Consider the following 15,467-nt stretch of genomic DNA (forward strand, 5'->3'; position numbering starts at 1 on the left):
GAGATAAACAATAACACTGTGTTTTTACAAGAAATAGTATTTTTTTAGTGAAGAAAAAATCACTAAAATTTATAGTGATCAATTTTAAAGTCATCATTTGTCATCACAAATAATTTTGTCACTATTGTATTAGTGATGATATTTATTACATTACCACAATAGCACTTTTTTTTTTTGTGACACAAATTATAACACTAAATATATTAGAATATGTGACTAAAACAAATTATCATAATAACTCATTTTATTGTGACAATTATTTCGACTATAAAAAATTAAAATGGTGATGAAAAAAAGTTGTCATAATAACATGATTTTCTTGTGACATATCGACTTTAAAAGTATAGCAATAATTACAAAATTATAGTCACTCAAGTTATTTTATTAGTGACAAAATTTTCCTCATTAGTGTTCATCGAAATAGTATCAAATGAATTATTTCACTAATATTAAAATTATTTCTTGCAATAATTATTGTCAGTTATTATCGCAACAAAATTTGCAATTTATAAAAAGACTATCATTAGTGACTATAAAAAATTGTCACAAAAAATAACACTTGTAATTACAAAATAATAGTCACTAAAAAGTTGTTTTAAAATAAAATATGATTATAGTGATATAAAAATGTGGTCAGCTCATTTATTTTAAAAATAAAAGAAAATGATAACAATAATTATAAATAAAATATCAAAATATATATCATGTTTTTAATTTCCTAAATCCAATCTCAAAAGTAATATCAAAAATACAATTATTAATAAAACTATACTGAAAAAAATAAATTGTCACAAAAAATTGCACTTGTAATTACAAAATAATAGTAACTAAAAAGTTGTTTCAAAATAAAATATGATTAGAGTGACACAAAAATGTGGTCCCCTCATCTATTTTAAAAATAAAAGAAAATTATAAAATAATAAAATACCAATATACATATATATATATATCATGTTTTTAATTTCCTAAATCTAATCTTAAAAGTAATATCCAAAATACAATTATCAAAAAACCATACTAGTATTTTTCTACCAAAAAATTAAATAATTACTAAAAAAAATTTTTACTCCACAAATATGATAATGTCCAAGTGGAAATCCAAGCTAAAAGTTCATAGTTAATCCTAGTAAAGTTTAATCTTCATTATTTTCTTACAAAACAAACCAAAAAAAAAAAAAGGATTAGTCAATGAATAATAAAAAATTATCTTATATAATTGTTATTATAATATTAGTAAGTGACATTAATTATTTAACTATTGTATTTACATCATTACTTGGTGAATTTGATATAGATGCATTAGATAACAAACTAGAAATTAATCGTTCACCTACTAAATGTGTAAAACATCTTTCACTTATTTCAATTCCATAGTTTGTTTCTCAATAGCCCTATCTGGAGCCTTAAGTTCTTCACCTTTTTTTTTAGGCTTAGCATAAGTTTTTCATGTTGAGCTTCCATATTTTTTTGAAGTTGGATGTTGACCTTCTCTTTTTTTTTTTGTAATTTTAGTAAGCCTTTTAGCCATTTTCTCTACAAGTTTCTTTACAATCTCAACTTCAGTAATAATGCGACTTTTTTCTTGAGAGATAGATGTGATCCCTCCGACACCAACACCATGCGAGTAATTTGACTTTGTTCCTAAAACAAGAGCAAAATGCTCCACTAGTGGTATTCAATGTAATGAAATCTTCTTCTAATTTCTCTCACCCTTTTCTTGAAGTTTGTTTTACATGATTTGAATAATGACTAAAATTTTTCAAATTAATAAATTTAGTATTAAATTACAAACAAAATTTTAAATAATTTCTATACCATTATTTCTTATCCATTTGGAACAAACCAAGTTCCATTAGGCTTTATTCATGTTACCTTTTAAAGCGTCACAACATCTAGCCATTCTTCTAAATCTTTATCTTTCATAAGAACAAAAAAGTAGATAACCAAATATAAGAATAATTAATTAAAAAAATTAATCTAAAATAAGCATGAATTTGACTTTTTATTGTATATTAAAATTGATTTTACCATCTCATATGCCTTTTGAACAATTGACTTTACGCCAACAATGGATTTTATCTATTGATTTCCACTATTAGCTGTGTTTCGTTCACTTTGAGCTTACGTTATGGTAAAAAAATATTTTTATAACATAAATAACAAAATGTAGTTAAATTTATTGAATAAGCAAACTACCTTAAATATATATATTTTTTGGTCTGGGACTCCCTGATATCTGATAGCCACTTTAGGTTTCGACTAATCCAAAGTTGAGTCGGATCGAACCCCATAAGAGGGCAAGCTTTCGCAAGCCTATTTTCTCCATTCACAAGACTTGAAACTGAGACCTTACTTAAAGAGAACCGAACTCCTTGCCACTCAAACTTTAAATATATTTGTAGTTCATTTATTGGTGATTAGACATTGCCAATCATTTGGATCCACATCAATTAGACAATTATTGCTCTTTATATAGCTTTGGTACAAATGGTAATGGTGATTCTTATATTGAGCTTGCACTTGTTTCATCACATAAGGATATATATCATCCGAGAAAGTAAACTTGTCCTATAATTTAAATAAAAAATTTTAAATAATATAACATTGAAAACATAATAAAAAAATTATATGAAACTCATTTGGATTTACTTACCTATATGAACCATAAAATGCAAAATATATATAAATGCCATATATTTTTACCTATTTTTAATCAACTTGTAATTAATTTGCTTGCAGATTTTTAAAAATCTTCCTTCCATAATAGATAAGTTATTTTTGAATGAGAAGTTTAGTAAACAAAATCTTCACTTTTGCTTTCATCTTTGAATTTATTCAAATTTCAACCAAAATCAACCATAAAATACAAATCATCTAATAGGATTTAGTTTTTGAGATAAAATTTATATATATATATATATATATATAAAGGGAAACAAGTTGACAAAACTAGCCAATTGTTTATCATATTAAATTTTGTATTCATAAAAGAAAAAAATTAAATATATGAAATATGTAAAATACCTTTAAGAAAATCAACATTGTCTTAATATCATTTTTACAAATTTTTTTCCAACTAAAGACTTGAAGAGGTGCATTTTATCGAATGTAATTTGTTACTTTTGCCTTGAAAAGGTTGGCATCTTTATCACATATCTTATAGTATAGAGGAAGAAACTAGATTTCAAGGTATTTACCTTTCATTTTCCTTTTGGTTAATTTTTTATTTTTGGTAGGTACCTCTCCTCATTTATTAGAAGTTCCATTCCTTATTAAAAATATTTACAATTAGACACCATATATCATATACAGTCATATTTATCTTTCAAATTACTTAAAATATTGTTACATATATTTTTTGAAATCACATAACTTGTGAAAGAAACAACTTATCCTACTAGACTTATTTTGGTATTTGAATTCTTAAATAGAGTATTAAATAGTTGATTAGGCAAAAAGGTAGCTTGAAACTCATCTGTAGTATGGAAACTATCATGTTGTGCATCACTTGAATTTGTTAAAAGTTGCATCATAAAATATTAACCATTTTGTTCCTGAAAACTAATTAATATTTCAATTAGAATGCATAATAATAATCATATTTCATAGAATTCAAAAGTTCTACAATATCTCTTAATAATTCTAAATTTGATTTACTTGATATAAATAAATAAATAGATATATAAAAAATAGAATTAATTATAAATAAGGGTGTCAATGATAAATTTATTATTTACAAAATCAAGCAAGTAAAAAACAAATACAAACTATTTCTATATAAATCATCCAAAATAGTGAAGCAACATAACTATAGAACAAAAACTTCAAACCCTTATTTGGCCCCTGTAAATCCATCTCTTACAACAAAATGAACACACACACACCTACATTTCTTTCAATTATTTAATGATTAAAAAGCTCATATTTTTAAACCATAAAAATCAGAAATTACAATTCTGTAGAAAGATAATTAATTGTTCAAATCAAAGTTAAACTGAAATATGAATATTTTAATCATATTAAGACAAAAGTTTAAATAAAAATATTACCTCAAAACAAAGAAATACATGTGAGATCCTTAGCTCCTGTTAAAATAGAAACAAAATATTGTTTTTCAATAGATTTGACGTCTAGGGTATATTTCATTTTATATTTTGTTTCTTTGTCTTTTATTAATGGGTAAAAACAAAACATTGCTGCCTAATTAAAAAAATTCTCCTCTTTAAAATTTTTAAGCAACAAAATTAAATGGCAAGGGTTCTGACAATACTCTTTTTTTTTTTCATTTTTAAATGGTGTGTATCACAGATTTATACAACATTATACTAAAAAGATCCCCAAAGGATCTTGGACTTGACACCTAGCTTTTTTTCTTGTACGTAAGATAAAAGAATCTCAAAGTATCCTAAGTTTAACATCTGGCATCTTTTATATTAAAAGAATTCTAAAAATCTTTCATAATAGGTTTTTTTTTTTGTCAACATTATCTTTTGTTTTAATTTTTTGAATTCTATATGTTTGAATTTATTTGGTTAAGACATAGCTGTCACATTGCATATAAGATAAAAAGGGGTATATGTCATTGCATGGAGGATATAAACAATGCATGAAGATACAAGTGGCATGTTATCACCAAAAAAAAAAAAAGAAATTAGAGATAGATGGTTTAGGACCTTTACTAATGGCCACTGAGTTTGAAAAAGAAATAAAAAGAATAAAAAGAAATAAAGAGGAAGGATATTGATAGTGGAAGAAAATTGAAAAAAAAAAGGCAAAGCAAAGAATTCAAAGAAAAAAAGAATTCAATTTTTTTATTCCATTCTTTATCTCTAACCTTTTTAAATATTTCCTTTTCCTTTCATTTTTTTCATGCTTTTTATGCTATACTTTTTTTTTTATTTTTCTCTAAATTATTAAGTTTTCATTGAGAAAGCAGACAAATGGTGACAGTGGGGTGTACTGATGTCCGTGCATGAAGACTATCATTGTTTTTTAAATGAAAAGGTGCATTAGATCACTTAAGAGAAAATAGGCACTGTTAAAAACTAGATTTTATTCTTTGATATAAAAGACAAAAAGTTTAGGAAGATAAAGTTGCCTAAAAGTTTAGCTAATGTGATTCCTATGAAGTTGTCCATTTCAGCAACTAAAGGTATGCTAACACTGTTTGAATACTACTATATAAAAGCAAAAGATGTTGATATTTCATATTTTATTTTTTACGATATGTCAAATTATTTTTTATGCAATTTTTTATTGTTTATTTGAGCTTTTATTTTATGGTTTTATTTTTTGCAAGAAAAGACATTGGTTTCAATTAAAAGTTTTTAGGTATTTTAATTCTTTTTAACTCTTTTTATTTTGTCATTTCATGCTATTTCCTTTTATTTAAATTTTTATTATGTATTTCCTTATTTCATATTTCTTTATTTTATTTCTTTTTTATTATATTTTAAATATTTTAACTTATTTCTATTTATTTAAGAATTTATTTTATTTTATTGTTTATTTGAGATTTGTTTGTCAATAGATTTGACATAATGAACTCAAGTGTAGTAAAATAAACACAAAAGCCTTTACTTGATTAGCTCTATTTTTGACAAGTATATCAGCAAAATAATTTTTCAATTTATCATTCATCAATTGAATTTGCAGTTTATTTGTAAAACAACTCATGTTATTTAATAACACATATAAAGAATGATTTTTTTTTTGAAAGGCACATAAAGAATGATTTTATTATTGTCATAACATTTAGGTTAGGAGAACCTATCCATTACACATAAAAAATTATGGAGTTGCCACCAATCATTTTTACGAAGGTGTGATTGGTTACTTATGCAAATATATCCTTTTTAAAGCTGTCTTAAGTATAAACTAAGAGTCCTTAAAAGAAATAGGTTTTGGTTTACACCATTAGAACTAAGCTTCATGAGTCAATTACATGCAAGAAAGGTATTAACACTTTTTTACGACCAAAATTGTACCAAATTAATTATGTGTTATCTAATTTAATCCTTATCAAAGATGATTTTATCAGACAAATAAATCAATTCTAATCCTTTTATTTATTTACAAAACATGGTGATATAAAAATTCTATAAAAAAATATCAAGCAATCATGCAATAAATATTAAAAATCATACCATGCAAAAATTATCATGCAAATTTATTATAAATCATAACAAATATCATATAATAATATCATGCCTAGATCATGCTAAAATATTCATACAATAATGTTATGCAAATATATTAATTATCATGCAATAATAATAATAATGTAAATATAAATAACATGCAAATATACTATCATGCAATAATATATAAATACCATGCAAATATATTAATAACCATTCATGCAAATATATAATCATAAAATCAAATATAATCACACAAATATATTATGTAGTTAAATAAAATCATGCAGTTATAATATTAGTCATGCAAATTCATGCAAAAATAAATACCACGTAATAAATATAAAAATAAGATTAAGCAATATGCAAAAATCACAAAAAAAAAAAAAATGAAAGCAAACATTACCTCAATAGATCACGAGTTCTAACAATTTTTCACCTTTTAAAAACTAATGCTTAAATATATAATCATGCAAATATAATATTAGTCATGCAAATTCATGCAAAAATAAATACCATACAATAAATATAAAAATAAGATTAAGCAATATGCAAAAATCACAAAAAAAAAAAAATTGAAAGCAAACATTACCTCAATAGATCACGAGTTCCAACAACTTTTCACCTTTTAAAAATGGATGCTTTCTACTATAAATCTTAGCCTTCCTTCCAAAAACTCCAATTGAATCTTCTTGCATTTTTTTGCTTGATTATTTCTTCTTTGTTGATGCAAAATTGTCCAAATTTTTTCTTTTTTCAATGATCTCTACTTGATCTTGAAGTGAATTGCTATCAGACCCCCATTTTGATCTTAATTCAAGGTCTTTTTATAAGAATCAAATCCCAATTCGATTCAAAAAACTTTAATTCCACTAATCTAGGAAAAATCTCCATGATTTGATTTTGTATAATTTTTCTCTATTTTGCATGAATTAAGCCCCAAGCTTTCCATGATTGATAAAGCAATGAATTACCAAATCTGAGATTAAATATAACATAATCAAATACAAAAGCAATCTGTCAAAACAAATCACTTTTTTTTTTATTTTGTTTTACTTTGACCAATAAAATAAAATAAAATCAAAATTAAAATTAAGATTTTCGGGCTTTTGATTCTCGAATCCAAAACTTTTGAATTAGAGCCCAATATTTGAAACCCAATGAATTTCAAGAAAATCCCTAGATAAAATAAGGCGTTTACAACTATCCCTCTTTGTGTATTTTCTATGAAATAGGAATTGTACCAAAACAAAAGACATCCATTTTGTTCAGGTCCAAAGAAAAAATCAAATAATAAAATTACAAAAGCTACTCCATAGTTGAGACTTAAAAGCTATCTAAAAATAAACTACTTCTCCACCTATGATTTTGCATCTTTTTTTTGTTTTAGAAAAATAAAATACTTTTCCACCGAGACTTCAACTTTGGAAAGATAAAATGCTCCCCCACAATTGAGGCTTTAAAACTTTGAAAAAATAAAATGAGATATATGATTTTCAAGATCATGCCTTAAGGTCTCATAAATCATTTTTACCTTAAAAAAGCTTTTCCTTGATAGAGTCATTTAAATTTTAAGAAATCTTACCTTAAATTAAGTCTCTACATCTTATCTAAATCATCAGTGATCACCTTTCAATGTCTTTTAAAAAACATTTCAATATTTGCTTCCTTTTTTCTACTTTCCAAATCTATGCAATGAATGAAGGCAATGAATGAAAAGATTTTTCAAGATTCACTTCAATTTCATAATTCAATCCTTAGTTTTTTCTTTTTTCAAACATGCATGATGCATGAATGAATGCAATGTTTTCAGTGTGATGCATAAATGTAATGCATGTAGAAATATGCAATGTACGCCATGCAATTCATTTATCTTTTCAATTGTGGTAAATCAAAGGGTTCTTAAGACTCTTGATTTGTTTGCTTACTTTATTTAACTCTTCAACACTTATAATTTTCAACATGAGCTATCATGTTCTATCAAGTAATCTCATCTTTTTTATCATCCAAATTTAAAATTTTTTTATTAACATGGGTTATCATACATGATCCACATAGACATCATGCACTATTAAGTAATCTCATCCACTCTATCATCTAAATACAAATAGGGATTTCAAGAATTTTATTCTGAATTATTAAGGATTGATATTCTTTCAAGCCTTCTTATTACTTTTACTATTCCATTCTCTTTTTTAAAAGCAATGTGGAGATCTTTTATGCATTTTTCATTTACTCATCATTATTAAAATATCATAACAAACACAATACAATAATGTATTTTTTCAATCAAAATAAAGATAAATAAAGAATGTGAAAGGTCAAAAGGATATTTATTGAAAGAAATGGATTTTGTAAACAAAAGATAATAATCAATTAATAATTGAATGGGTATCAAATATCTAAAAAACAAAAAGACAATGGATAATCGATAATTGAATGCGTATAAAATATCCAAATAATGAATGTTCGAACAATCCTAAGCAAACTAATCTAAAATTATTTTCTTAAAACCTAATCCATCAACGTTTTTGATCATAACGAGCTTCATCAGACCAACTTTGCCCATGTGTGGTTAAACTTTCGTGATGTTGTTCCATCCTTACATCTAAGTCACCTTTTTAAGTTTTCAACTTAGATGCCCCTTTTAACTAAAATTGCCCTTTTTAGGTTTTCACCTAGAGTCTTTCTTTTTTTTTTTTTCTCTCTTTGACTTTTTTTTCCTTGCATATCTTTTTCTTATCTTTTCTTCTCATTTCTTTTCCCCTTATCCACTAGCGACATTTTGATCAAAATCCTAAACAATCCCATTACAAGTCTACCTTAATTCAATTCATGATTCTTTAATTAAGTATTCTCATTCGATCAAAATAGATTTTTTAAGGAACATAATGTAAACTAAAGTGAGGGGTTGTGAAAGAAATGGATAAAATAGGGTCAAAATATATTTAGAGGGTTATGAACCAAGGATCATTTCTTTTCATGTAGAACATTTTGACATTTTGCCTCATTAATTTTTTTTTTATCATTTTTATCATACTTTTTTTCTTTTTTTCATCATTTTTCAAAAAAATCTAAACACAAAAGGGCTTTACCCTTAAAATCATTCAGGACCTTCATTTTTTTTTTCATGAACAAACTTTTTCACTTTTGTTCCCCAATTTAGGTGTGATTCTTAGTTAGGGTTTCTTTCAAATAAAATTTCAATCGGCTTAAATAGGATAGCAAATGGATAATTTTACTTTTTTGGGAAAAGTAAAAGAAAAATGATCATTTCTCGTATCAAACATGAATATTCTCAATGAAGAACATTTATTGATCAAGAGCAAACTTGTGAATGAATTATAATAAAAAAATACATATTGCATCTTTTTTATTTTTCAATGATCAAAACTTCTTTTTCATTTCATGAAATCTATCTTCTTTAACTTCAGCAATCCCAGAAGATTAAGAGTCTCAATTTATCAATCATATCAATATGAATAATGCTTTCAAAATTGAATCCTAAATTATTGTCATGATTATTTAAACATTCGTTATTTAAAACATGAGGTGGGTGCAATAGAAGGATGTTGACAAGTGTATACGCAAAATAATAAAAGAATAAAAAATTAAAAGAGGAAAATGTAATGATAATCCATTATGCAAATCATTTTATTGGAATAATAATGAGTAAATTATCCTATACATAAATGATACCATTAATGTTTGGGCTTAAGCGGTTAAGGTTTGACTCACTACATTATTTTTTCAAACGTTCAAAGATAACAGGTAACTTTATCATCTTTCAATTCTTCACTTCATTGCTTGGTAGGGTAAGATATACAAATGGCTTTTCTTCTTAATCTTCAATAGCTTCATTATTCACTATCATAATTGAGAGCAAAAAGTTTTCCCTCAATTCCATATAGCATTTTCATTAACAACTTAAGATAACTTAGGATACATGCATCTTTTAGAAAAAAAAAAAAAAGGTATCATCAAGATAGGGAATGACCAACTTTTCATTCTCTTATTTTTTTTAGCCTTATCTACCGTTTCAAGTGAATAACATCATCCATTTCTAGTCATGCCCCCTACTCTAATTATATTTACAAAATCAACTGTAGTTTGATTATTACTCAATGTTTGAGTCACCTCATTATAATTGTATTTTCATGACACATCTTTATTATTTTGATATAGAAAAAGACTTAGGACTTTGATTATAAAGATCAAGTTTGGAGTAGGTTTCTCTCGATTTTGAATCAACTTGTAAATAGATTGTGAGAGTTTGACCCAAGCTTTGTAAGGTTTTTTTTCCTCTCTTATTACATTCATTATAACTCTTCAACTTTCCCATAAAACTCAATTCTAAAGGCATTCATCATCTTTTGTAACTCTTAACAAAAAATATTATAATGCTGGATAGAATGACCCAAGGCCCTTTTATGATATTTGTAAGATTGATTCAGATCTATCTTGTCACAGAGATTTTTGTGACTTAGAAGTACTAGAAGAATCATGTCTGCCTTCACTAGAGCTTCAAAAACTTATTCTAATAGAGTTTTAACATCATCAACACTTCTTTTATTGTGGCAAGCTTTATTAGCATTTGTAGTATTAGTTGTTTCAGGTTGATTTAGTAGAGGATTCCTATTGATGTTTGGCCTCCTAGAGGTATTGAAATTCAACACACCTTATTTAATGAGTTATTTTACCTTGTATTTCAAACAGGGTAATTTTTGGTTGAATGACATATATTTTCAGCATTGTAGCCATATCTAGCATTAGTATCATACTATTTAGGTTAAAAAAGCTTTAAAGATGCCAAATAGATAGGTACTATAAGATGGTTTTCTAATAAATAAGAGAATAACTCAGTGCATGTCATAAGGATAAAATCAAGCTAGATTTTTTTGGATAGCTCGTGGCCCTTTAGAATAGCTGTTTTATACATTTGACTGAGTAGTGGAAAAAAAGACAGGGCCATGTATGGGGTTTATGGGTCAAAAATTAGGCTGATAAGTAAATAGTACTGAATGATGAAGACAGGTGTTTGGTGAAATGTTATGGATGAAATGATAATGGTCTTGGTACATAGGGTCTAAAGGATATTGATGGTACTCATTGAATTATGGCCCTTCACAAAATAGAGCCTAAGCATCAATTTTTTTTATTGCAACTCATTTCTTTACACTAGACATTTCATCCTTTCTTAGCTTTTCAATCTTGAAAGCATTTTCAATGATTTCCTTAAAGATTACCATATCAACAAAATTCTTAGTGGCATTGCCAACAATTCTCTCATTGTAGGGACCTTAAGAGTATTGATAAATAAAACTGTGATTTTTTTTTTAGTTAATAAAGGTTAAACTTAGGTAGCCATATCCTTATACTTTTGAGTATATCTTTTAAACTCTCATTCATCTTTTTCTTCATATTTTGGATAGACATACAATCTGGTGCCATGTCTATAATATGTGTATATTATTTAACGAAAACTCTTGCAAGTACTCTCCATCTATGAACATAAGATCTATCTAGTTACATATGTCACCTAACAATTAAACTAGTAAGACTGTCTTGAAAAATATGGATGAGCAACTTCTCATTATGAGTGTTTACAACCATATTATGATAATATATCATAATATGTGTAATAAGGCATTTGGTCCCATCATACTCTTCAAACTTAGGCACTTTAAACTTTGGTAGAATCACCACATCAGGGACTAGGAAGAGTTTAGCAGCATCCATTGACCCAAAGAAATCTATTCTTTTGATAGCTCTAAGCTTTTCTTTAATAATATCCATCTTTTGAGTTTCAAAGCTTTTTTTAGTTTCAACAGGACCAATCTTCAACTTTTCTTGCTTTTTGAGATCTTCAAGATTTATAACTTGTATGGGATCAGATGTTTTGATCAAGAATAAGGGTAATGGGAGTAAAAGTAGCAATTGTCAGCATGTAAATCTGTACATAGGATAGTTTGTAATGAATGGCACTTGGTGTTAGGCCCCTTAAGATGCGTGTGTTGAATATGTGCCAAAACTAAGAGGATATAATGGATCAATCTTATTTTGTATCACCACATCTTCCACCACTTCTTTTCTCTTGTTCATATTTTTTAGTAACTCAATAATAGTTTCCAACTACCCTTTTCAATTTTTCTTATATTTTTTCTAGCTTTTAGAGGTAAAGAGTGTTTTTTTTTTTCTATGATCCTTACTTGATATCTAATGTTGTAACACCTCAGATTATTTAAAGATGAAGCTATCCTTGGACTTTGATTTTTCATAATTTTTAAGAATTAGAATAACTTATTATCATACACTTTAAAAAGATGTTTATGTATGAATAGATGAATACATTAATGTAATAAGGAGGATTTACTACATAACAATAAAATCTTTATTGAATTGAAAGTTATTTCTAACCAAATCCAATATTACATTCATGAAAAGTTTAAAGTTTATTGTGAAAAATAATCTCTAATTTATTGATATTGGCCTTGCACTTCATTAAGAAAATCCAGTAGTTCTTGGCCATGTGTTCCCACTGAGGGCATCTTTGTCTTCCATTGTTCAACTTTTTTTACAATGTCCTTAGCTTTATAAGTAGCTATGGTAATTTGATCAAGCAGGTACTTCAACTGATTATTACATATGCCTCATTTGCTTGCTCACATTTTTCATTCACTACATCTATTCGTATTCAAATTTTGACCACTACCTTATTGAGCATTTGGATGTGTTTTTTTGTTTTGATGAGTGCTTTCTCCTTTTCTTGTATCTTTATTTGTAATTGTCCATTTTCTTTCAAAAGTTAGGTTAACTCATGAGTGGTTGATAATTTTATGGTGTTAACGTCAATAAGCAGATTCTTTCTTTCATTCTTTTCTTATTTGAGTGTTTGAACTTCCATTTTAAGCCTTTTGTTTACAAGCTTCAAATCTTCAAACTTTCTTTGCAAGCCAATAAGAGATTTTGCTAGGCTCTCCATATATGTAATTAAAATTCTTTTCATTAAGATTATCTTATGGCAATCATTTCTTATGATAAATCAATGATGCATACATACATAATAAAATAGAAAAAAAAAGTTAGTCAACATAATATATACAAGGAAAAACATAATATATACAAGGAATAATATAAAGGGTTAGTATGGAAATAATATATAAAAGGAATAATAAATTTACAAGAATAATAATATTTGTTCCATCATGTGTCATTTTTAGGTTTTTCTAACAAAAATGAAGGTAGCACTTTAACTTAGGTTTGGGTCCATAGAATTCATGTACAAGCTGGGTTTAAGGGCTTAACAATCTAAAAACTCTCAAATAGTTCCTTACATCATCATCCATTATAGACTAGTAAGGTACCCTAATTCTCACCTACCATTTTAGGCTCAAATAAAAATTGTTCAATTTAAATGAGAGTTTTCGTTAGCTCATACAAAGATTATCATCTCACAAAAGTATATGTACTTGCTTCCTCCTAATAAAAGATAAAGCTTAGGTCTAGAGCTTATGTATGAATGCAAAAGTGGTGTGTGTAAAGGGACCTGTCAAATAAGAAAATAAATTAATGCACATAAAAAATTAAAATCTGTAAAACAACGAAACAAAAACAAATAGGTTAGTAATATAACAATCACAAATAATTACATAATAAAACCATTAAAGCAAGGCTTATGATAACACATAACTAACTAATAGCTTGACTTTCTAATATTCCAGTGGTGTCGCCAAACTATCATAACATCTAAGTTGGGAGAACCTACTCATTAGTTTAAAAAAATCATGGAGTTGCCACCATTCTTTTTTACCTAAGTGTGATTGGTCTCCTATATGAATCTATCCTTTTTAAGATTGTCTTGAGTATAAATTAAGGGTCCCTAAAAAAAATGAGTTATAGTCTACATTATTAGAACTAAGGTTCGAGAATCGATTACGTACATGAAAGGTATTAACACCCTTTTACACCTAAAATTGGTATCAAATTAATTATGTGTTATCAAATTTAAGCATTCTCACAGATAGTTTTGTCATGCAAATAAATCAATTATAATCCTTTTATTTATTGCAAAACATGGTGATATAAAAATTCTATAAAAAATATCAAGTAATAATGCAATCATACAATAAATATTAAAAATCATACAATGCAAAAATTATCAATATATTATAAATCATACCAAACATCATGTAATAATATCACACCTAGATCATGCTAAAATATTCATGCAAGAATGTTATGCAAGTATATTAATTATCATGCAATAATAATAATGTAAATATATAATATCATGCAAATATATTATCATGTAATAATATAAAATACCATGCAAATATATTAATAACCATTCATGTAAATATATAATCATGAAATCAAATATAATACACAAATACATTATGTAGTTAAATATAATCATGCAATCATGCATACAATGCATATAGAACATGCAATTAAATATTATTCAAATATAATATTAATCATGCAGTAACATATAATATCATATCATGCAATAAATATAAAATCATGCAATAATAATAATAAATGAATAACATGCAAATAAATATATTAATAATCATTCAATCACACAAATAAATAAATAATCATGCAATTAACAATGTAAATCATGCAAATAAACATGCAATTAAATATATAATTATGCAAATAAAAAATATATAAACCGTGCAAATAAATATGCAATTAATTATATAATCATGCAAATAGTAATATACAAATCATGCAAATAAACATAAAATTAAATATATAATGATACAAATAATAATACATAAATCATGCAAATAAATATATAAACCATGCAAATAAATTTGCAATTAAATATATATCATGTAAATAACAATATATAAACCATGCAAATAATATGCAATTAAATATCTAATTATGCAAATAACAATATATAAATCATGCAAATAAATATGCAATTAAATATATAATCATACAAATATAATATTAGTAATGCAAATTCATGCAAAAATAAATACCATGCAATAAATATAAAAATAAGAGTAAACAATATGCAAAAATCATAAAAAAAATATATGAAAACAAATATTACCTCAATGGATTACGGGTTTCAACAATTTTTCACCTTTTAAAAATCGATGCTTCCTATTATAAATATTAACCTTTCTTCCAAAAACTCCAACTAAATCTTCTTGCAAATTTTTGTTTGATTGTTTATTCCTTATTGATTCAAAACTTTGCTCAAATTTTTTCTTTTTTCAATGACCTATGTTTGATCTTAAAGTGAATTATTGTCGGGCCCTTTTGTGATCTTGATTCAAGATCTTTTTATATGGATCAAATCCTAAT

This window comes from Durio zibethinus, chromosome 19 (genome assembly GCF_047325235.1).
Source record: "Durio zibethinus cultivar Kanyao isolate XHJ-2024 chromosome 19, ASM4732523v1, whole genome shotgun sequence".
Taxonomy (NCBI): domain Eukaryota; kingdom Viridiplantae; phylum Streptophyta; class Magnoliopsida; order Malvales; family Malvaceae; genus Durio; species Durio zibethinus.